The 21,361-nt window shown below is 50.5% G+C and overlaps 1 protein-coding gene across 13 annotated transcripts in view; it reads right to left on the reverse strand.

Annotated features, from left to right (window-relative positions):
• MID2 (midline 2) overlaps positions 1-17,607 on the reverse strand; it is a 438,142-nt gene extending 420,535 nt beyond the window's left edge. For 6 of the 13 annotated variants that reach the window (XM_090059302.1, XM_090059309.1, XM_090059301.1 and 3 more), the window contains exon 1: positions 16,977-17,607. The gene's annotated coding sequence lies outside the window, so the exon portion shown is untranslated. Of the gene's footprint in view, positions 1-16,130; positions 16,325-16,972 lie in introns of all 13 variants that reach the window. The other 7 variants (XM_090059308.1, XM_090059305.1, XM_090059303.1 and 4 more) reach the window with 2 other exon arrangements.
• Between the last annotated feature and the right edge of the window lie 3,754 nt (positions 17,608-21,361).

Raw genomic sequence — 21,361 nt, forward strand, 5'->3', positions numbered from 1 at the left:
GGGACTAATGCAGACCAGTCAGCATGGCAATGCCTGAACCACCTGCACACACAAACTAGAAGATCAAAAACAACCATGATCAAATGGGGCTGCTAACACAAATACATGCAAGCGTGGTGAAGTGCAAACCATGGAGCACCTGCTTGTTTCTGACCCTTTGGCAAGACCTGTACAAAGGAGGACCTCACTGCAGCAACAGAGAGATGCATTGTTTATGCACGATTCTGGAAAAAACCTAATTTATGATGGGGTGCTGGAGGAAGTGAAGGGAAGAGACAGAAAGCTCCTTCTGCCTCCAGTAGCAAGGCAAAAAAGGATATAAATCTAATAAATAAATAAATGCATTAGCCCCCAAAGGGACAAAAGTTGATTCAAGAGCTAGAATTCCTGCATAGACTTTGCAGCCAACTCATTCCAAAGCCCAGCACTCACCTCTTCTGAGCTCCTAAAAATGAGAATGCAGAGGGAGTGGTGGTGGCTCCTCACACATGCCCTGCCTTAGGACCTGGTCTTCTGCATCAATACAAGTGGTAGCTTTAGTCCCTTCTTTAACTGTCTGGTAAACTGCAGAAGCCCTAAATATAGGCAGAAGGCTCCCTCTAGAAGCAAAATGGGAAAACGCATGAAGTGTCATTTGCATATGCTGCAGAAGCTATACAGCTAACACACACAAAATAAGACTATCTGGACACACTCCAGGCTCCAAAGCTCCAATGATCCTATATTCTAAGGCAGATATCTGAAAGGGGAGACCAGAGTAAAAACACTCAAGTCATACGGGAAAAGTGGACCACCCTAACCTGGACAACAGCTGGCCCAGCCCACTGAAGGGTATAATTGTAACTAGAGACTCATTTGACCTTCTTGGTCTCTTGACAAGAGGAACAGAGCTGGCAGTGGCAGCCTCACAACAGGAAGCCAGCAGTGAGGACAGAACTGCATGGTTGCAGTGGCAAGAGTGGATGAAATTAAGCTGCTGGTGGACAGGCAGAGCAGTTCCTTTGCTGAGGAAAGCTTTGTGTGCACACCTGATTCAAGAAGCGGGGATGGGAAGATGGAGAAAACCTACTTGGGGCTTTCATCTTACAATATGGAGACATCTTGCCATTAGCTAGTTACCAGATTACATAATACACTAACACTAACCTGCATAAACTGTGCATGAGAGAAAACTGGCACTTTGGGAGAGAACCTGGGAGAAGGCTGAGTATGTATCCTACCAGTCCCTACAGCCTGGCTAGGGACAGACATTCAAAAAGCCAGAGCCTGAATTGATCCAGTCCTTACACGTTAGTCTAACCTGCCTAGATTGAATCAGTTTGCAACTGCACAGACATTCCCTCTGGACTGAGGAAATGCAGGTACATGCCTGCAGTCACTCAGGCCACAAGCCAGGGGATGCTAGAGCCACCCTCAGCTGCAGGGAGCTGTGCTGGGAGTGTGGTATGGCCAGCCCTGACAGTAGCCTGACAGTAGCCTGGAGTAAACTGGCCAGGGAGGAAGGAATGGAGAGGGTTTAACTCCCCCATCCCTGTCCCACCTGCATGGACTTGAGCAGGAGTCCGCCTGCTGCTCCCCCATTGCTGCTGCAGCATGGGGACAGGGGTACAGCCAGAGGCTGGCTGCCATGGCTCCCTGAGGCAGAGGGGACAGGGAAAGGGGTTATTCCTGCCTCTCTGCCCCCCGGGGACCACAGCCATGGTCTACCTGCCTTAACCGCTGCCGCTTGCCCCCCGCATGGGGCGAGCAGCAGGCTAAACCCTCTTCTGCCCCCTCTGCCAGATGGAGGGGGAAATAACCCTTCTGTCCCCTTGCCTAAGGGGCCCTGCTGGCCGGCCTCTGGCCACGCCCCCACCACTACCTCTGGAGCAGTGAGGAAGGAGTGACCATGACGGGGGCTGCAGCCCCTCTCAGGGCTTCCTAGACCATAAGCCTGTTCCCACCAGGGGAGGCCATGTTGCAGGGGAGTCAGAGCTGCTACAAACTGCACAGGGTAACTAGTGGCCATGCTGGGGGAGGCTTGGGGAGCTATGGCATCCCCTCTGAGCCACAGTGCTGCTGCTCACCCTGTACAGTCCATGGCAGCTTTGACTCCCAACATGAAGAGGTTTGCACTCCCCAGACATCATGATAGGGGGGAGCTGCCCCAGCAGCAGGAGTAGGGGCATGTGTGCAGGAGGTGGGGAAAGCTGCAACAGACTGCACAGGGCAAGTGGTGGTGAAGCCAGCGGCCGGCTGACAGGGCCCCTCAGCCAAGGTGGGCAGAGAAGGAGGTTATTCCCCCTTCCCTCTAGTATCTGGCAGAGGGGGCAGGGAGGGGGCTTATCCTGCTGTTTGACCCCCACAGGGAGAAAGTGGTAGCTGGGGCTGGCAGACCCCACTACAGTCCCCCGGGGCAGAGGGGGGAATAACCCCCTCCCTACCCCTTCTGCCTCAGAGGCCATGCTGGATGGTGTCTGGCCACACCCCCACCCCAACCGCTGCAGCAGCAAGGGGAGAGGAGAGTCCCCAGCAGTTCCCAGCTCGGGTCTGTGCCAGTGGGACAGGGAGGGGGGAATTAAACCCCTCCCTGGCCACTTCACTCCTGGCTACTGCTAGGGCTGGCCAGGCCACCACTGCTGGAGCAGCCAGCAGAGAAATGCCTGACAGGTCCATGCTGATGGACAGGGGAGGGAGGGGGAAATAAACCTCTTCCCTGCCCCCTTTTGGAGGCCAGGCTCTGTCCAGGTCCCTGCCTGTCCCTGCCCAGACACCCCAGTCCAGCCCCGAGAGCATGCTGGGATGCTGGGGGACTCTGGTTTAACTTAGACAAGAAAGGAGTCTGGGACAAAAATTGTATAAACTGGTTAGAGCTCAATCAGTTAAGTCTGATACTACATTCAACCAGGTTTATCTCAAACTGGTTTCAGCCATTTTGAAACTGGTTTATGTGCACTAAACATGTACTGTTGCAGGTTTAAACTAGTTTCTGATTACTTACACCAGTTTATAACTTCTGTCCCTAGCCCCTGACAAGGATGGCTCAAGCCACTCACTCCAGTTATTTTAACCACTCCCCAGTAATAATCACAGGCCTTTTTGCCGCCACCAATGCCTGACAGGATTACAGAAATAGTCTGGTCTCCTCCCTAAAGTACTGCTACTGGTCCTCACTGGTCGAGTTGCCCACCGTACCAGTTATACTGACACTCAAGCAGCCAGCTGGGCTTCCATGGCTTCAGCAAACTCCAGAAGTTTATGTTAACAACCCTTAGCCTCTTACATATTCCTGTTTGAAGACTTGAGGTGCTGGGGTAACCACAGCTGTATATGTTGTAACTGCAACTATTGTAACCATTGCTCCCCTCTGTAGGGTGCCAGTGTGACACTTCTGCCCCCTGCTTTGCATATCATAAGCCAGTAGGCAAGCATGGCGAGCACTCCCAGCTTGGGCTTGGCAGGCTGCAGCTCTCAGGAAATTCCCATGAACATGCTACCCAAATAAGAGAGGTTGCTTTTCTAGGGCAGCAGAAATATAGGTGCAAAAGCAGCACCACTACTTCAGGTTATATTAACAGCCAACCCAGCAGCAGTGGTTTTCAAGCTTTCTAGACTCAAGGAACCCCTCAGAAAATTCCAGGTCTTAGCTTTCACTCCTTTTTTGACTATGGAAAAATAACAGAGCAATTCTTTTCTTTGCAACAGACCACAAGAAGTAGGGGTGTTTTTGATGCTATGGATTCCCATTTGAAAACTTTACATTTATCTTGTGAATCACATAAAGGTGTCTGAGGGGTATCGGTTGTGTTTGTGCATCTGTGTTAATACTGTGCGGCCTCCCCCTCTGGCTCCTCAGAGGCCTCCACCCAGAAGGAGCCCATGGTCCCGGGCTCCACGCAGACGGAGCCCCTGGCTCTCGGCTGTGGGGGCTGCCTGTCACTTTTTCAGGCTCTGGGGTCCAGGAGCATGGCCACCTCCCCTCTGCTCCCTTTTGGGGTCTCTGGCACGCTATCTGGAGGAGCTCCAGGCCATACTCCAGAGACTAGATGCCATCAGGGAGTATGAGCAGGAGATCGACTCCTATTGCCAGGCCCTTCACCCCCAGGAGACGGAGAGTAGACCAAGGCCACCTTCCAGGACAAGGGAGGACTCGGGGACCTCCCCTGCTGTCCAACCAAGGGGTTGGACCAAGGTGGTCAATGGCCCCAAGGCCTGCCGCACTAAGGTTCCCCGCCCCGGAGCTTTGCAACAGGTACAAATCTCTCGCACCCCAGCACAGCCTGCTAAGTTGCCAACTCCTGTAGGCAACACAGGCTCAACTACAGCTACCGCCCCTACTCTCCCCTAAGATAAAATGCAAAGTCCTTTTCATGGGAGACTCCATCCCAAGGGGAACTGAGGAGACAAACTGCCTCCCTGACCCCTTAGCCTGGGAAATCTGCTGCCTCCCTGGAGCCCGAATTCGAAACATTGCAGACAGAAGATCCCTGGGCTTCTCCGGCCCACTGACTACTACCCTATGCTCCTTATCCATGTGGGCACCAATGACATGGCTCGGAGCAAGCCCAGCTGGGTCATGAAGCAATACAGGGATTTGGGAGTGGGGCTTAAGGGTTTGGGGGTCCAGGTGGTGTTCTCTTTGATCCTCCCAGTCTTGGGATACAGGCTGTGGAGGGAGAGGAAGACTGAGCTAGTGAACCAAAGACTGCAGTACTAGTGTCATTGGGAAGGTTTTGGCTTCCATGACCACAGTCTGCTCTTTGGTGAGAGAGGCAGCGAGCTGCTGGGCAGGGCCTCCACCTCTCTCTGCTGGGGAGGAGGCTCTTCTCAGCCAGACTGGCTGACCTGCTCCACCGGGCTTTAAACTAAGCCTGCCGGAGGATGGGGGCACTACTGCCACTGCTGACCCGCTGAGCAACCCTTGCAAAGCAAGCAGGCCAAGGCACTCTAGGCTTCAAACAAAAAAAATCTTGACTTCAGACAGCAAGCAGGGGTCTTTACAATGAAGAGTTTCAGTACAGCATAATAAATGTAGGCTGACAGAAAAGCTATATGGGAGTAAACAGAAAATGTGCAAAGAAAAGAAATCTCCAAGATGCAGCTATAGGGCATCCTTCAGTAACAAGTCACAGGTGACACAGGATAGCTTGGTTCCTGGTTTTCCAAAGAAACATGGACCAGCTTTCATAGACAGCTATCAAAAGAATCACAGTTAATCTGTTTCCAGTGTGACTGGTGTGATTTAAAATTAGGCTGCAAAAAACCATTTAATTATGCTTGACTACCTAAACCACATAGTACTTCTAAATGGTTGCAGAGCACTGAGGAAGTGTAGTAGGTATGGGAGTCAAACTGTGGCATCAGAGCACGCTAAGGAGAGGCTTTGCTGCAGGAACAGACCTGTGATGTCATGAGTTTTTGTCTTTGCTATAACAGCAGTTAAGTTAATGCTGGATGTTTCTAAGCATCTCATCCTCTGTGTAGAGCAGATTTGCTCAGCTTGTCCATCCCACTGTGGGTGCTGTCAAGAGTAGCTGACCCACTGTGAGACAGGCCATGTTTGTTGACATGTCCTAGCACCATGTGCTTTCCCTGTATAGACAGACATGAACAGCATGTTAAATCTCACCAGTCACCCACACACAGTTCATCTAGTGCCAAGAAACCCTGTCACCTGGCAGTGCTATGTCCAGCGAGTAGAAAGCTCTAGAGCTTCTAGCGCATGAATGGAAGCCAGAATAATAAATAAACAAATAGGCCCAGTGATTAATTTCACTATTCAACACAAAGTCCAGTTGTAATAAAATTCTTCTACTACTACTATGACGACAATGACAACACGCTAGCATAACACCAGTCTCATGTGAAGATCTCAATACACTTCACTGAAGGCAGACAATTGTTTTTACTCCTGTATCCCAGCTCAGGGAAGAAACACTGAAAATTCAGAGCTAGCAGAGGGACCCGTAAAACAGTTTTATGAGGGCTGCAAAAAACATCTATTTGATTTGTATTTAGGCTCTTGCAGATGTAGCAGCTTTAAGTCCTGGGTTTTTATAATCTACCAGGCTTCTCCCCTCTTCTCCTAGATGCTGAGCCTAATCCTCCTTATGCCTAAAGCTCAAGCTGCTTCAGGGGCAGCACTGTGCCCCAAGTGCATGAAGCACCACTCCTCAAAACAACTGTAATATTAACTTGGTCTCACTTCCATAAGCTGTGAAGGAGAGACCATCAGAATTGTCATTAGTTGGCAGTGGTGAATACAAAGGTCTCAATCACCAAAGGAGAACTTTGCCTGAAAACAGGTTCAGGTCTTGGATATTATGCAGGGAAGTAAGCATCATGAATACCTTCCCTTCCAAAAAACAAGCATGCTCATTTGCTATCCCTCAAGAAGAGCAGTCCCATTTTATTTCCCTTCAAGTACTTGGCAGCTGATTAACATTCTTTACAGAGCTGTAGTAGGTAAGGGAGAGCAGACACCCATATAAGACTGGTTGTTTTGCAGGAATTCACTGGGCATGCCTTTCCCTCTGGACACATCCCAATTAGCACAACTTTAAATAATAAATGTGGCATTCACTGGGAGACACTCTCCAAATCTGCTAAATCAAGTTCACTTGCTATAAAAATACTCCCCTTAGTTCAGTATCAAATCAAAATGTGCCAGGACAGTGACACTGCTTTCCTCAATTTAAACAAAAAACAGGATGCAGACACAGATGACTCCTATAGCTTGAGATTAAGAGGCAGCTTCCACATTGATCCTGGTAATGCTTTTCACACACATGAATAATTACACAGGGAAGTGGTAAATGGCATGTTCCATCACACTGCTCACACAGCATCCAGCATCACCTCTCCTGGGAAAGATAGTTTAAACAGCCACTTACCTCATACTCCTATACTGCACAGCACTAGTACTTTGGGGCTTGCGAACTTATTTCTGGTGGGGAGGAACAGAATAGCTAAAAAAATGAACCTTTAGTTTTCCTCAAAGTTCAGCTGAAAAGTCAAGTGTAGCTGGAGTCCCTTTGAGCCAGCCTGAAATCAAACCAGCGTTCTCAACCTTTCACTCTGAGATTTGGCCATTATAATAACCCCTCTTTGCTCCCATCCCCTGCCTTACAAGAGAAGCCACCTGTGCAATGTAGCATAACTTTATGTTCTTAGCAGCTGAACTCACATTGCAGGAAAGGGGCATAACTGTTCCTAACTAAGCAACACTAATAAGAAAGATGATCTTAGCTTTAAAGGGAGTCTGCAAAGGTAAAAACAGCCAGGGCCTGGCTTCTCTGATACACAAAGACTTGGCAGGATTTGTTTTTAAAAAGCAGATTTCTTTAGGCTAGAAATTAAGGGTGTCCACCTTACAGTGACTGCAGAATGTGTGAAATTAAAGCCACAGCCAGGAGCTGGAAAGTTAAGAGGGAAAGGGAGAGGAAGGCCTAATCCTATAAGCGTGCACGTTTAGCTCAATTCACAAGGGATCCAGAGCCACTTAGAACAGCTGCAGCAAAAGCAGATGCCCTTTCTGATTGCTTATCAAAGAACATACAGTTTCCCCTGCCAAGCAGTACAGCACAAAGCTCGACAGCAAAGCAAAAAGCCAGGGACCATACATCAAGCACTGCAACACATGCAGAGGGGATTTTGTTACTGGTAACATGCTGCATCCTGCCAACACCCCTTTTTTCCCTTCCAAAGACAGGAAGCAAACCTGCCTCCAGGGAGTTTATTCTAACTATAGGAAGAAAAAGACAATGGGCATCTTAACAAGATGCTACCTTTGATGAAGGAAGATTAGTAGGAGTGGCATTGGGGTCTCGGAGCTTCAATGAGATGGGAGTCCAAGATGGGTGGTTGTTCCTCAAGGAGACAATTCTCCAAACTCAAAGGGAGTTAGTCCAAATGCACACCAAGGGTGTAAGGAGTGCTAAGAAGCCCCCATGGCTCAGCAAAGGCATCCAGGAATGCCTGAGGGCAAAAAAGGAGGTGTACAAACAGTGGAAGCAAGGGGCCATCCCCAAGGAGAATTACACCAGTGTTGCCTGTGACTGCAAGGAGGCTGTTAGGAAGGCCAAGGCAGAGATGGAGCTAGGACTAGTGACCAAAATTACGGATAACAAAAAGTCCTTTTTCAAATACACAGGGAGTACAAAGGCATCGGGTAACATGGGACCCCCTACAGGATAGGCTTGGCAATCTGGTGATCGCAGCAAATGAAAAAGCTGACCTCTTTAACAAACTCTTTGCCTCCATATTCCTGAACAGGGACCGGGACATTTCCTCCACTAGGATTATGGACAGACCCAAGGGAGGCACCACCATGCCTAGGATCAGGGACAACCTTGTTAGGGAACTTTGAAGGGGCTAGATGTGTTTAAATCAGCATGTCCAGATGCTCTTCACCCAAGGGTGCTGAGGGAATTGGCAGAGGTCATAGCGGGGCCCCTGGCACGGACCTCGTGTGGCTCTGGCCAGGTACTAGAGGATTGGAAAAGGGCCAGTGTGGTCCCCATTTACAAGAAGGGGAGAAAGGAGAACCCCCGTAATTATAGGCCAGTCAGTCCCACCTCAGTCCTTGGGAAGACCTTTGAAAAAATTATCAAGGAGCACATCTGCTAGGGCCCAGCAGGGGAGGTAATGCTCAGGGGCAACCAACATGGGTTCATTGAGGGCAGGTCCTGCCTGACTAACCTGGTTTCCTTTTATGACCAGGTCACCAAGTCCTTGGATGGGGCGTTGAGGTGGTCGTCTACCTGGACTTCAAGAAGGCCTTTGATACTGTTTCTCTCCCCACTCTCACAAAAAAAAAAAACTAGGCAACTGCGGCATTGATGCCTACAGTCAGATGGATGGCAAACTGGCTAGATGGTCGTATCCAGAAAGTGGTGGTGGATAGGTCATTTTCGACCTGGAGGGATGTGGGCAGTGGAGTCCCCCAGGGCTCAGTCCTGGGGCCAGTACTGTTCAATGTCTTTATCAGTGATCTGGATGTGGGTGTGGAAAGCACGCTGACCAAATTCGCTGATGACACCAAGTTTTGGGGCAAGGTGGGCACGCTGGAAGGAAAGGACAGAGTCCAACTAGATCCAGACAGGTTGCAGGGGTGGGCAGATGAGAATAGGCAGAAATTCAACACAGGTAAGTGCAGGGTACTGCATCTAGGGAGAAGGAACCAGCAACACACCTATAGGCTGGGGAACACCGTCTTGTCAACACAGTGGCAGAAAGGGATTGTTGACTCCAGGATGAACATGAGCTGCCAATGCAAGGAAGCAGTCAGTAAGACTAACCGCACCTTGCCGTGCATCTACAGATGCATCACAAGCAGGTCTAGGGAGGTGATCCTTCCCCTCTATGCGGCACTGGTCAGACCACAGCTGGAGTACTGCGTCCAGTTCTGGGCACCGTACTTCAAGAGGGATGTCGCCAGCATTGAGAGGGTCCAGAGGAGGACCACTCACATGGTCAAGGGGCAGCAGGTTAGGCCCTACAAAGAGAGGCTGAAGGGCCTGAATCTATTCAGGCTCCACAAGAGAAGGCTGAGAGGGGATCTGGTGGCCATTTACAAAATCAGCAGGGGGGACCAGTGGAAATTGGGGGAGGCTCTGTTCCCTCCTCCACTGGGGGTTACTAGGAATAATGGCCACAAATTGTTAGAGAGAAGGTTCAGGCTGGACATCAGGAGACATTACTTTAAGTTAGGGCTGCCAGGCTCTGGAATGGCCCCCAAGGGAGGTGGTGCTCTCTCCTACCTTGGGGGTCTTCAAGAGGAGGCTGGACAGATATTTGGCTGGGGTGTCATGACCCCATACTTGTCCCTGCCTGGGACAAGGGGTCAGACCTGATGAGCTGTTTGGGTCCCTTCTGACCTGAAGAGGTTACTACAAGGCAAGGACTAAGTGTCAACATCAAAAGGTGAGTCCTTGCAAGACTATGGGGTGAATTCAGCAGCAATGCATTATAGTATGGGACTTCTTGCCAAAAACATGCTGCCATAAGGGGCTGGGAACCAACTGCTTTGTCACAAACCCCTTGCTGCTTGCTGCATAGTAGGGTGCAATAGTGGGGCTCCCCATATTCATGTTCTTATACAGACAGGGCTCCCTGTAAAATGCAAATTCAGTGCAGGACAGGATTTTGGCTTTCACTTAACATACCACTTTGGGGGCCAGATGCTACAGCTGCATTTTGGGGAACCAAGTCAGCAGGCAGACAAGGACAGAGAGAAAGAAGCAGGTTTCCAATCCCCAAAGCAACTTATTCTTCTCTACAGTAGTACACATGAATGATGCGTGCCCCTGGAGGCTGAGGGGGGGCATGGCAACCACCCACAGACGGCAGTGGCAAGCGGGGACCGCCCACGCGACAGTATCAGCAACCAGGGGTGGGGTGGCAAGCGGGGACTGCCTGCAGACACCGGTGGCTCCACTGGCAGCAAGGGTGGGGCTGCCGGCAATGGTTTCAGCAGCAGCCAATCTCGGGGGGGGGACGTGCCCTCTGTGCCTCCCCTATGTGTCAGCTATGGTTGTACACAGAGGAAGTGATTCTGCCCACATGCTACAGCAGCTACAAATAAAAGTCCTGGGGGCTGCAAAGCCATTTCCCTACTGTGTTTTCTCCCAAGAAGCCGCACAGTAGAATTAGTCACAGGAAATGCTCAGGTGAACTGGACTGTAGGCTGCTACCCCAGGCCTCTCCTCATTCCTGCTCCACACAACTATCCCATGCAGCCCTCTGGTGCAAGGGGTGCAGGCAGCAAACACACTAAGAGAAAAGTTAGGAAAGAAGAGAAACTGCTGAGGCAGGACAGATCGCCAGGAATCCAGGTTTGCTGTTTCCCACAGAAAAACAGAGAAAACCATGTATTTCCCACTTGTATTACAGAAAACACGGATTTTACCTTTTAGCAGAGAAAACCATGGATTCCCTGCTTTTGCAAAGAGCTCTGCAGGGGGGCACAGTTCCAGCGTGCAAGAACCCATTGCAAAAAAGGACAAGGAAACCGCCAGCCCTGCCTGTGCAGGAGGGAGAGGGGGGCAAGGGTGGAGCCTGAGGGTTTTTGTCAGTTTCAGGGCTTGGCTCAGGCTCTCTGCTCACTCCTGGAGCCTGTAAGGTTAGGTATGTGGGGATTGCAGGGGGCTGGGGATTGTGGGGCAGGGGTGGGGGGGGAAGCTGGCTGGGGACCGAGGAAGCAGGGAGGTGTTGGGAGAAACCCTTGAGTGCCCAGCCAGCTGCATTTGGACCACGAGTGGTGCTATCAGCCTAACTGGGCTCAGTGCCTCCCCGTACGGTTTCCCTTAAAGGACTGATAGCACCGCTCGTGGTCCATGTGGGCACTGCAGCAAGGAGTGGGGAGGTGTTGGGGGAAGACCTGGAGTGGCCATCACCGCCACCACCCCACCCACTGCTGCCACGCCCCGCGCCGCTTGCCAGCAGAGCCATGAAGCAGGCCACAGGAAGGCAGCGTGGGACACGCCACAGCAGCAGTGGTGTGATGGCAGTGGCGGCCGCCACATGCAAGGCTCCCCCGGGCCGGGCGGCTTGTGTGGGGCCTGCAGAGGGACACCACTGCCCTGCATCACTTGCCTGTGGAGCCACCACCACCATACCGCCACTGCCACACCCTGCGCTGCCTCCCTGAGGCTGGCAACATGGCTCTGTGGGCATGGCTCCGTGGGCATGGCTCCATGCCCACACCACTCCGCAGGCTAGCGGAGCGTGGCAGTGGTGGGCAGGGTGGTGGTGCTGTCCGCCATGTGCAAACAGCTCCACCCCTTCAGCCAGCCGGGTGGCTTGTGCGCAGCCTGCAGAGGGCTCTCTCTGCCCTCACCCGCCTAGCCCTGCTCCTGGGAACAGGCACAGACACACCTCCCCCATTATTCTTGATCTGCCGTCCCCCAGCCCCTTCCTCCCCCGCTGTTGAGGTGTGTGCTTGTGCATGTGTGTGTGGGAACGGGGCGGCTGTTGTAGGGGGAGTGAGAGACACCAGCAGAGCTGGGGGGGGTGCAGGGGACACCAGTAGGGCCAGGGGAACTGTGGGGGGGGTTAATTTTAATCATGGATTTTGGAGGTTTTAATCAGAGAAATTATGAGGACCCCTGCAGATCACAAACACAGACCTAGGGGTGGCCATCAGCCCAATCGGCAGAAGAAAACGGGATCTGGTAGCCCCTGGCAATACCACTGAATACAACAGACAATCGTTGTAGAGAAGCCAGCATATCCAGCTTCACAAAAGCAGCTATTCTGCTACAGTCTCTGCACTGCAACCAGCCCTTCAGTGATGGGGGCCCAGGGCAGAGAACAAGGAGTGTGTTCTGGAGCAGGGAGGGAGGTTGCTGAAGCCAACAAGTGATAAACATTTTAATGAAGCTGGCAGGGTCCTGTCCCCCCCCTCCCCCGCCCACACAGTCTAGTCATGACATAGCACCAGGGAGATTTGCAGAGCTCACAGCTCTGGATCCATATTACTTTCAGATCTTAAATGTGCATTGGATGAAAACCTAGCAAGGTTTTCTCCCTACTGCCCTTCCCCCACCCATCCTCCAGAGAGGAACAGAAACACATTCTAGGCCGTTGGCAAAGGAGCTAAAAGCCACACATGGGAAAACAGGAAGCTGGTATCTGATTCGAAGGTTTAGGCATTTCATTCCTGATGTCTGTCCAGAGCAGAGCAGCTCTGTGCCCCCAGACATCTTTGCCGTGAGGATGCTTCTCTTGGAGTCAATACATCAGGGCAGTGCTGTTCATACAAAGAACAATTATGGGATTTCAGCTTTACGCACACAACAGATTTCCACCCCCAAAAAACCTCTCTTTCCTGGTATTTCTATGACCTCAAGTTACAAGCCAACAACATTTCTGCTACATGCACAAGACACAGCAGTAAACAATCTGAACAGAAGGCTCACCAAGGTCAATCATTTGCTTCCCTACTGCGTATTCTGCTCATTAATCAGTAAAGCTAACAAAGTCGATCATTTATAATAGATGACAATAAACCTGGGTTTTCATTAAGCTCTAACGTACAACCGTTTTCTGGGGGAAAAAGGTAAAAAGCAGTCAATTTTATATTGGTGTATACAAAGCAAAGGGCTCTCTGCATCCCTACAGGAAGGCAGGGACACGACCAGATGCCACCTGAGCTTTAAAATGAGAACGTTCTTTCTGTTTATGAGGATCTTTCAGGCTAAGTGCATGGTTGTGTTCTTCACCGGTGTGCAAGCAATGCTGAAAGCTCCACAGATACCAAAAGTAAACACAGCTCCAGTGGCAATTGTTTTGACTGCAAGGGGCTAGGTAAGAGAAATGACCTGTGATATGATTGCATCTTCCTGAATCAGTTGTGGGTGCAAATCATAAGCACTCTCCTGAACTTAGGGTTGCGATCCAAATCCAAATGTAAACCAGTTCTTCTCAAAAACGGGAGAGAGTGTCTGAAGTACAGCATCACAGGGCTAGACTTGAGCTGCTACCTCATACTGAGGCTTTTCATTTGGGATCATGTTTAGCAGTAAGTCCCAAAGCATCTGTAGAGCAATGCAGATGTAAACTGGTGTTACGAGACATTCATGAGCAGAAATCAGGTTTTAAATAGTTTCTTCCCCAAAACACCTATGTTCTCCATATCTGTGTTACTCCCTGCAAATCACTGGGAGTTTGTCCCGTGGGAGAAGATGCAATTCTCAGGAAAACCAAGAGACAGTTTTTCAAAGAGTGATTTCAGCTACTCGACTAGGAACATTAAGTCTCTCCAGAGGTAATCAGCACTCACTGCCTTCTTTGGTTTCACTTGGAACAGAGACGCTCAATATTCCTGAAAAATCAGCAAACCCAAGCCACTGGAATTTGTGGCTATCAGCCACTTTCCAAAACATTTGGCCTTATTTACTATGAACTTGGGACAACTTTGGCCACAAGACTCATTAGCTTTGAAGTAGAATGTGTACTCTCTAACCTGACTGAGCAACATGCAGGAGGGACCAGAAACATCAAATATAAACAAACATCAACAAGAACAAACACTGAGAGTTTAGAAGTCTACCTGCAGATTTAGTTAGGCAAGTGCCCCCTACCCCCAGCTCAACCAATCATGAACAGAGAAATGATTTAAAATGACAAGCCTTATTTTTTAAAGTCCCGAGTCAATCACTTACAGAAACTACTCCTCCGCGGTTTTTAAGCACGACTGCTTAAACACAGAACTGTTAACAGTCACCTCGCATGTCATGTCGTGCCTTTGTCAATGATGCCGTCAGATTCCATTGCATGAGGAAGCAATTTATTTCAAAGGACAGAATTTCTCAGCAGCTGCAGCTTCAGAAAAAGAAACATTTACAAAACAGGCAGGGCAACTTTCAGAACATTCACTGCACACACACTGCTTTCTCTCAACACTGCAAAATGGTCCTCAGGGGACAGACCTGTCTCTAATCACTTCTAAAGCACAGGGCACTCCTTAGGCGCTGGAGCAATATCATCACCTGTCTAAATCAATGCCACCACTGCAGCAGATGGTGTTTTCTCTCCCTTCTTGTATCCTTACCCTGCTTGCTCTCTTTTTTGAGCAGCTTTCTTACTGCAGTTTTACCAAATATCCAAGCACAGTCAGTTCTGTATTTTGTTTCACTGCAACAAAGTTTTGGGATATCTTTACTGTTTGCTTCCACAATAACAAACAAACAAAAAATAAAATTGCACAGTGAACAGCAACACCCAAGTATCCCTAATAAATTACATGTAGCAATGATGAATTCAGCACAGGGTTCAAAGCACCTGTAGAAGTGGCCTGCACCTCACCCTTCACTTTCTTCAAATTCTTCTAGTCACTTTATTCTACATCCTGTTCTAGCTACACATGATATCAGTGCCCCCCTCTATTGAGGATTACTTGGGTTATTTTAGAGAAGGAAGGCAGGCAAGCATGCAGACAGGCTTTATTATTATTATTAGAAAGATCAAGGAGCAACTCAAACCCATGGCTGACATGTCTCAATCCCATGTACTGCAGGGCAAGCAGTTGGCACTGGACTGCAAATTCCCAGCAATGCCCACCTGTGACCTAACTTGTAAGGGCATTATGTTGTCTAGGAGCACACCAACAACTCCATGCTGCAGAATTCTAGAGCATGCAGTCTGGAGGCCTGGTTGGGCTGGGGCAGATGCGTGAATGGGGATGATTTGCCTAAAGTCACTAACAAAAAACAAATGGAAAGGATCACAATTTGTTTTAGAGGGAGCAGACCTGGAGCATGGTCAAGAAGAAAGAGGCAGTGCTTAACCCATTAGCACCTGGGACTTGAGAAAATGATGGGACACCAAGACAGGAGTCCCAGATAAAATCCCCAGAAATTTGTGCAACCCATGAGGTTGAACCACACCTGAACTACCTTGGAAACATCTAGAATGGCCTGCATTATAGGCACAGAATACACGGCCGATACAGATTTTGCTTGCAAATGCAGAAGTAGAGCCTGAAGACTCGGACTTAAAACAGTGGTAACTCAGACACATTTCTACCTTGTCAGATATTTACTTCAATCAGACCAATTTCAAAACCAGTAACAGTCAGTCAAAGAACAGAAAGCCAATGAAACACAACAGCAAAATATTCTTTAAAATACCAGCTAGTTATGGACTTCAGCACACAAAATTATTACTACTGTCCTTATAGGCAAAAACTCTCTCTCATCTTGCTGCCAACTTCAGAAGAAAGCTGACTAAATAACAAGAAACCCATTAACTCACATTTAACTAACCTTTATTGCCACTAAAGCTGTAGAACATGGCCAGCAATGAAATCTGAGGCAAGCTGACAGTATACTTACTGTACAAGGCTCCAGCTCTACAAGACTCCCTGCTGGCAACCAGGGAAGCTTGAAACTAAAGTGTCATTTTAAAATTTAGTCTCTAAAGCAAAAGGCAGAAAGGATTCAAATTCAGACTCCCCCTGAAAAATAAAATCAGAGAGGGTGAGAGAGAAATCATGATTGAGAATTCAGGCAGTACCAGGAGTGTGTAAGTGGCCAAGTGAGAACTTTGCTTGGCTCAGAGACTGGGATCAGAAAAGCTACCAGCAGCCAGCTGATGATTGAATTGCAAAGCTATTCCCAACCTTAGCATTTCAGAGCCAACAGTAATACCTGAAAAGGAAATGAGGTGTCTTTACTTCCACGGGTGTAATCTGGATTTGCAGGATGTATCCAGCTTCCTCGTCGGGGGCGGGAGAAGGGGGGTGGAAAACAGCTGGGCAGCTCTAGAAGTGCGCACTAATGGAGCCTTCCTCCCCACAGAAGCTGCTTGAAAGCTTTTGCCCCCGCGCTTTGCAGTAGGCAGGCTGGGTATTTAGGAAGCAAGAAGAGGGTGAGAAGAGAAAAAGTGGGGGGAGAGAGGAGGGGTGATCACTTCGGCCCCGTGTCTCTGACCTACCCACCCCAGGGAAGACTCGCCCAGAAGACAGAGGATTTTCAGCCGTGCTCCATGACACAAACAGGCCGGAAACGGCACGCGCAAACAAACAAGCAACCCACACGCAGACCCGGACCACGCGGCAGCCGGGGCCCGGCTCGGGTTTCGCGGCGGCTCCCTCGCAGCGCTCGCCGCCAACGCGGGGACGGCAGCCCCGGGCTGCGGGCGGGCACGTGAGTGTGCGCACGGGGCGGGGGCCGTGGCAGCCTGACGTCCCGGAGAGCACCATCCACCCCCGTAACCGAGCGTGCCCCACTCCCTTCCGGGAAGGGCAGCACCCCCGGGCACCCCCTTCCTCCGCCAAGCGCGGACACGCCACACCGTGCCCCCCACCCCCGGCCGCAGCTCCGCAGCATCGCCCTCGCCCTGCGGAGGCGGGGAGCGGGCGGCCCGCAACTGCCCGCGGAGCCCCACGGCCTGCCCGGACCGGCCGCCGCCGCCGCCGCTCCTCCCGCGGCGCTCCCGCCCGGCCTCCCCCGCCGGTGTCCCCGGGGCCGGCAGCGCGGGGGGCTCCTACCTACCAGCCGGTTCCAGCAGCCGCCTCGCCGCTGCCCGGGCATCTTGGAGGCGCTGGAGGGGGACGGCGCGGGGGAGCCGGCGAGCGGGAGCGGCGCGGGCGAGGGAGGCAGCGAGCGGCGCGGGCGGGGAGGAGGGAGCGGGGGGAGGGAGCGAGCGAGCGAGGGAGGGAGGAGGCAGCCGCGCTCCGTCCCCGCCGCCGCCGCAGGTGAGGGCGCTGCCGGCCCTGGCGGGAAGCTCGTCTCGTCCCGGCCGGGCCCCTCCCCGGACACCGGAGCGGGAAGCCCTCCCGCCGGCCCCCCGGGCCGCCCAGCGTTGCGGTGACGAAGTCCGCTCGGACGCCCCCCACAGCCGCCAGGCCCCGGGAGCTGCCCCTGCCTCTCCCGCCTCCGCGCCCCCGCACGGCCGGCGAGCAGCGGGCTTCAGCCGGGCTGCCGCAGAAAGCAGCCTCGCGGCCGCTGTAGCCCTCGCTGCCACGAACGGGGCAGGCAGCACCTCAGAGCCACTGTGCCAGGCTCCCTGCAAAGGCAGGACGGCGGCTGTGCGGCATGTACGCCAGGTTTTCCCTGTAACTGAAGCCGGCCCTGAACGGCCTCTTTTCCTTTCAGTTTAATGACAGCTGAGACCCAGAGGAACAAACAGCTGTGGCCCCTCGTCGCCCTTCACCAGCCAAGCACAACTGCATGCTTTGACACTCCCCTCCCCCAGCTCAGTGCTCAAAGGAAGTAGTTGGGGCAGGTCCTGCTTTGAGCAGGGGCTTGGGCTGGGCTGGATGACCTCCTAAGGGCCCTTCCCACCCTGCTGTTGTATGATACTAAACCAAGAATCTCTGACCCAGTGCCATTCTTTAGAGCTTTGCTCCACAGGGCCAACAAAAAAGAACTGATCCTGCCAGCAGATCTGGGCAGGATCCTGTGTCCAACCCCACCCTATTGCCAAGGGCACTCCTGCAGGATGAGTTTACACAATTGAAGTCAAGGCTTCCGACTATCCAGTTTTTATCACACTCCGCATGAGAAAAAGGAGTGGGAATGCAACATTAAAGAACATTTTTTTTCCTTGTTCACAGGCCAGTAATGATTATAAAGGTAGTCACACACAGATACATGTCAGGCAAAGGCTTTAAATGAGATCCATGGGGTGTTTTATTATTCATTATTACAGTGGAAGAGATACTTTAAGTTGAGATTCAATTTCTTTGCAGTGAGTCTTTTAATATGTTTGCTTTTCCATTGGCAGATACAACTGAGAAACAGATTTGATTTTTTTCTTACTTTCTGGTTCAGAAAAGGGTGATGATGTCCTGTTGTACTGTACATTTTAATACATTAGAAAAAGTCTTGGATACATGTGCATTGTTATTGCTATTTATAAAGTACATCTACTTGTAACACCCAAGGGAAACGAGGATGGGCGACCCAGTGATATAATTATTTGTCCATAATGCAAATCCAGGTCAAACATTATTTATATTTGATAAATAAGGAATTTGTTTCTTTACAAATAAATATGCTAAGAAACATGTCTAGGCCTTGAACTATGTTGCTTTTAGGGTGAAGCAGGAAAGGATTGTATTAGTGATTTGAAGAGGACCTTGGACCACAGAGACCTGGGTTTTATTTCTGCCTGTGCCCTTAAGTCACTGTGGCTTTCCTCCCTGCTTTTTCATAGTGATATAACTGGTACATGTTAGCTGCCTCCCTGACTATTTGAGTGGAGTCAAAGCACTTACCGTTTTCACTGGATGCATCTACATGTGTGCTTTAATGCACAGTAGCCTATTTTACCGTGCATTAGCATCACTTAAAAACCATGCTCATTCATTACTGCTTATTAAGGCAGCCTAATACGCATTTCTTAGGAACTCACATTGGAGGTACCAAATTTAATGTGCATTAGAAAAAGGGCCTCAGTGCATGTGTAGACATACCCACTGTGTGGTTAAAGGGGTCAATACTATAGCTGGGCCGATGGTTGGCCTCACCTAGTTTACATTGCAGTAAAACTGCAGAGCCAAGTTTCTACTAGGGTTTTGCTGTGCGATTGCATGTGTTATCCTACCCTAAACAAAGCCTGCCTCTTTTGGTTGTGAAAGCAAAGTCTGTAGCACTCTGGGCCATGATTTCCTTATTTACATCTGTGCAAAATGGGTGTAAAATACAACTGAAAAGAAAACAACAGGACCTGATTTTCATCTTTTTTATGTTAGCACACATCCTAAGGAACTCCACTGAATTCAATGGGATCAAAACTAACATGACAGTATGTAACAGGCCCCCCCACCTGACTCACCTCAGTACTGCAGTTCAGGTGGCTAGTCTACAATCAAGCTGGCCGGCACCGTGCTGACCAGAAGAGCCCTGCTGATTGGCCTGGGGCCCAGGGACAATGGGTTAAAAGCAAGCCTGGAAATGCAGGCACAAGGGGCACGCACCAGAAATGGTTCTGGACACTCTCCCTGCTGCTGGAAAGGACCCAGAGCCTTTTCCCGAGGCCAGCACACTCAGAAAATTGATGCACACCTATCCCACAATCAAAGCATCTGGGAAAAAATGTGGATGATCACCTCAACACTGGAAGGAGTTGAACTGCTTCCCCCAAGGCCAAAATGCCTGGAAAAGTATTCAACACTATCCCCACTGCTGGGGCATTGGGGATACAGCCAGACGCTCTCCCTCCCAAGGTGGCCAGTGAGCAGTTCAACCCGGGCACAGCAGGACCCTGCCACACACACACAAGCCAGTGCAGAAGCACTCAGGTCAGGTCCGGCTGGGAGAAGGCAGCCCGGGGGGCCTGGAAGGGACAACTGGTGAAAAACCCCAGCAAAGGGGCTTCCCAACACTATGCACCCAGCCAGTATGCTTGTGAGCTTGGAGCACCCCAGCAGGAGGCTGGTGTGAAAGCAAGTCTTCTACAGGTGCAGCGGTGGACATCACAAAACAGTGCCATACTTGGCCTAGTACCAGGATGGGAAGAATATGCACAAGAAGAGCTACCCTCCAGGAGTCAAAGGGGCCCAAAATTGGGTGAGTGAGGGGTGCACCGGGGACCAGATCAACCCATGCCTGAGAAAAAAGATTGCATCAGTGTACCGTCATCATTGCCCTGCCTGGCCACCCAGTCCGAGCCATTTAAGTTATATTACCTGTTTAGTTGTGACTTTAGAGATAGAAGGCAGTGACAAGATCCTTGCGGTTTCAATTCTTGCTGGACACCTAAGATAAAAGAAAAAGTCCCATCATCATTCCATGATGTCACCAAAGCTGATTACAACACCCACGTGAAAAGGAGTGCGGTGTAGGGGAGGAGGAGCCCCATAGAAGTCACACCAATGCAGTAGCACCTGGACCCTCAGTGAACCGCAGATCATCACCTCCAAGCAGTGAAGGTTCATCCTGTGGAAACAGGAAAGTCATGGCAGGAGAATAGGCCCAGGTGTGACATGACCCATAGGCATTCCTATGGCCTGTCAGCAACTGTATCAGATGTGAGCCTGTCACACAGTGTAAACAGCAGCCAAATTGAGTCCATTTTGCATTCTTCAGTGATGTAAAACTATATATGAAGTCATAAGGTGCCAGGCATTAGCAAGTCAAGCCAACCACATCTTTTTTTACCTGGTTCAGTTTGTCCATATGCATGTGCATGTAGATGCTCAGAAAGGTTTGGGACATAGCAAGATGTGGCAGAGAGATGGCAAGAAGAAGGGATGTGGGACAGAACATGGTCTAAACATGGAAGCAAGGCAACAAGGGGTGGCAGGGATGGGAAGTCCTAGGAATCACAACACAGCAGATGCAGCATGAAAGGTGCCTGACCCAGTGTCAAGGTGGAGGAGGGGTGAATGTGGGCTACAGGTCAGGCCACATTAAGGAATAATTGGTAAAAGGAAATCTCACCGAAAATATGAACAGCTACTGCTACTATTCTGGGCCTTGCAGATAATTACCCAAGAACTTCTTGAAGAGGCAGGGGCAGGGCTTCCTTACCAGCCAGGTTCAGTATCACCAAAGAATTGCTGTCAAACAGAAATCTGATATCCCAGCCCAGTACCAGTCACACAAAGCCAGAGCTCCAAATCTCTCCTCTTTTTATTCTAGCAATGAGCCATTAAAAGACCCCAGTTGGCTAAAAGCAAAAGTAAAAGCACTAGGATGAAACAGAATGCAGGCAGCAGGTGTTTGTGTGCAGCAGCTAGGTACATGGCATCTTGATTTTCTACTGTCTTCCAGCTATGCTCCAGCAAAAACAACCACGCCTCAGCCCTCAAGAAAGGTAAACAAGCTGACAGCAACTGGAAGTGGAGAGGTTGAGGAGCAGGGGAGCTGAAGTAGCAACTCAGTCTTAGGCAGGATGCAGAAAAAGATTAGTGTCAGTGGCATTCTGTTGT

The sequence above is a fragment of the Crocodylus siamensis genome, chromosome 8, assembly GCF_052110815.1.
Source record: "Crocodylus siamensis isolate JL-2025a chromosome 8, ASM5211081v1, whole genome shotgun sequence".
Taxonomy (NCBI): Eukaryota; Metazoa; Chordata; order Crocodylia; family Crocodylidae; genus Crocodylus; species Crocodylus siamensis.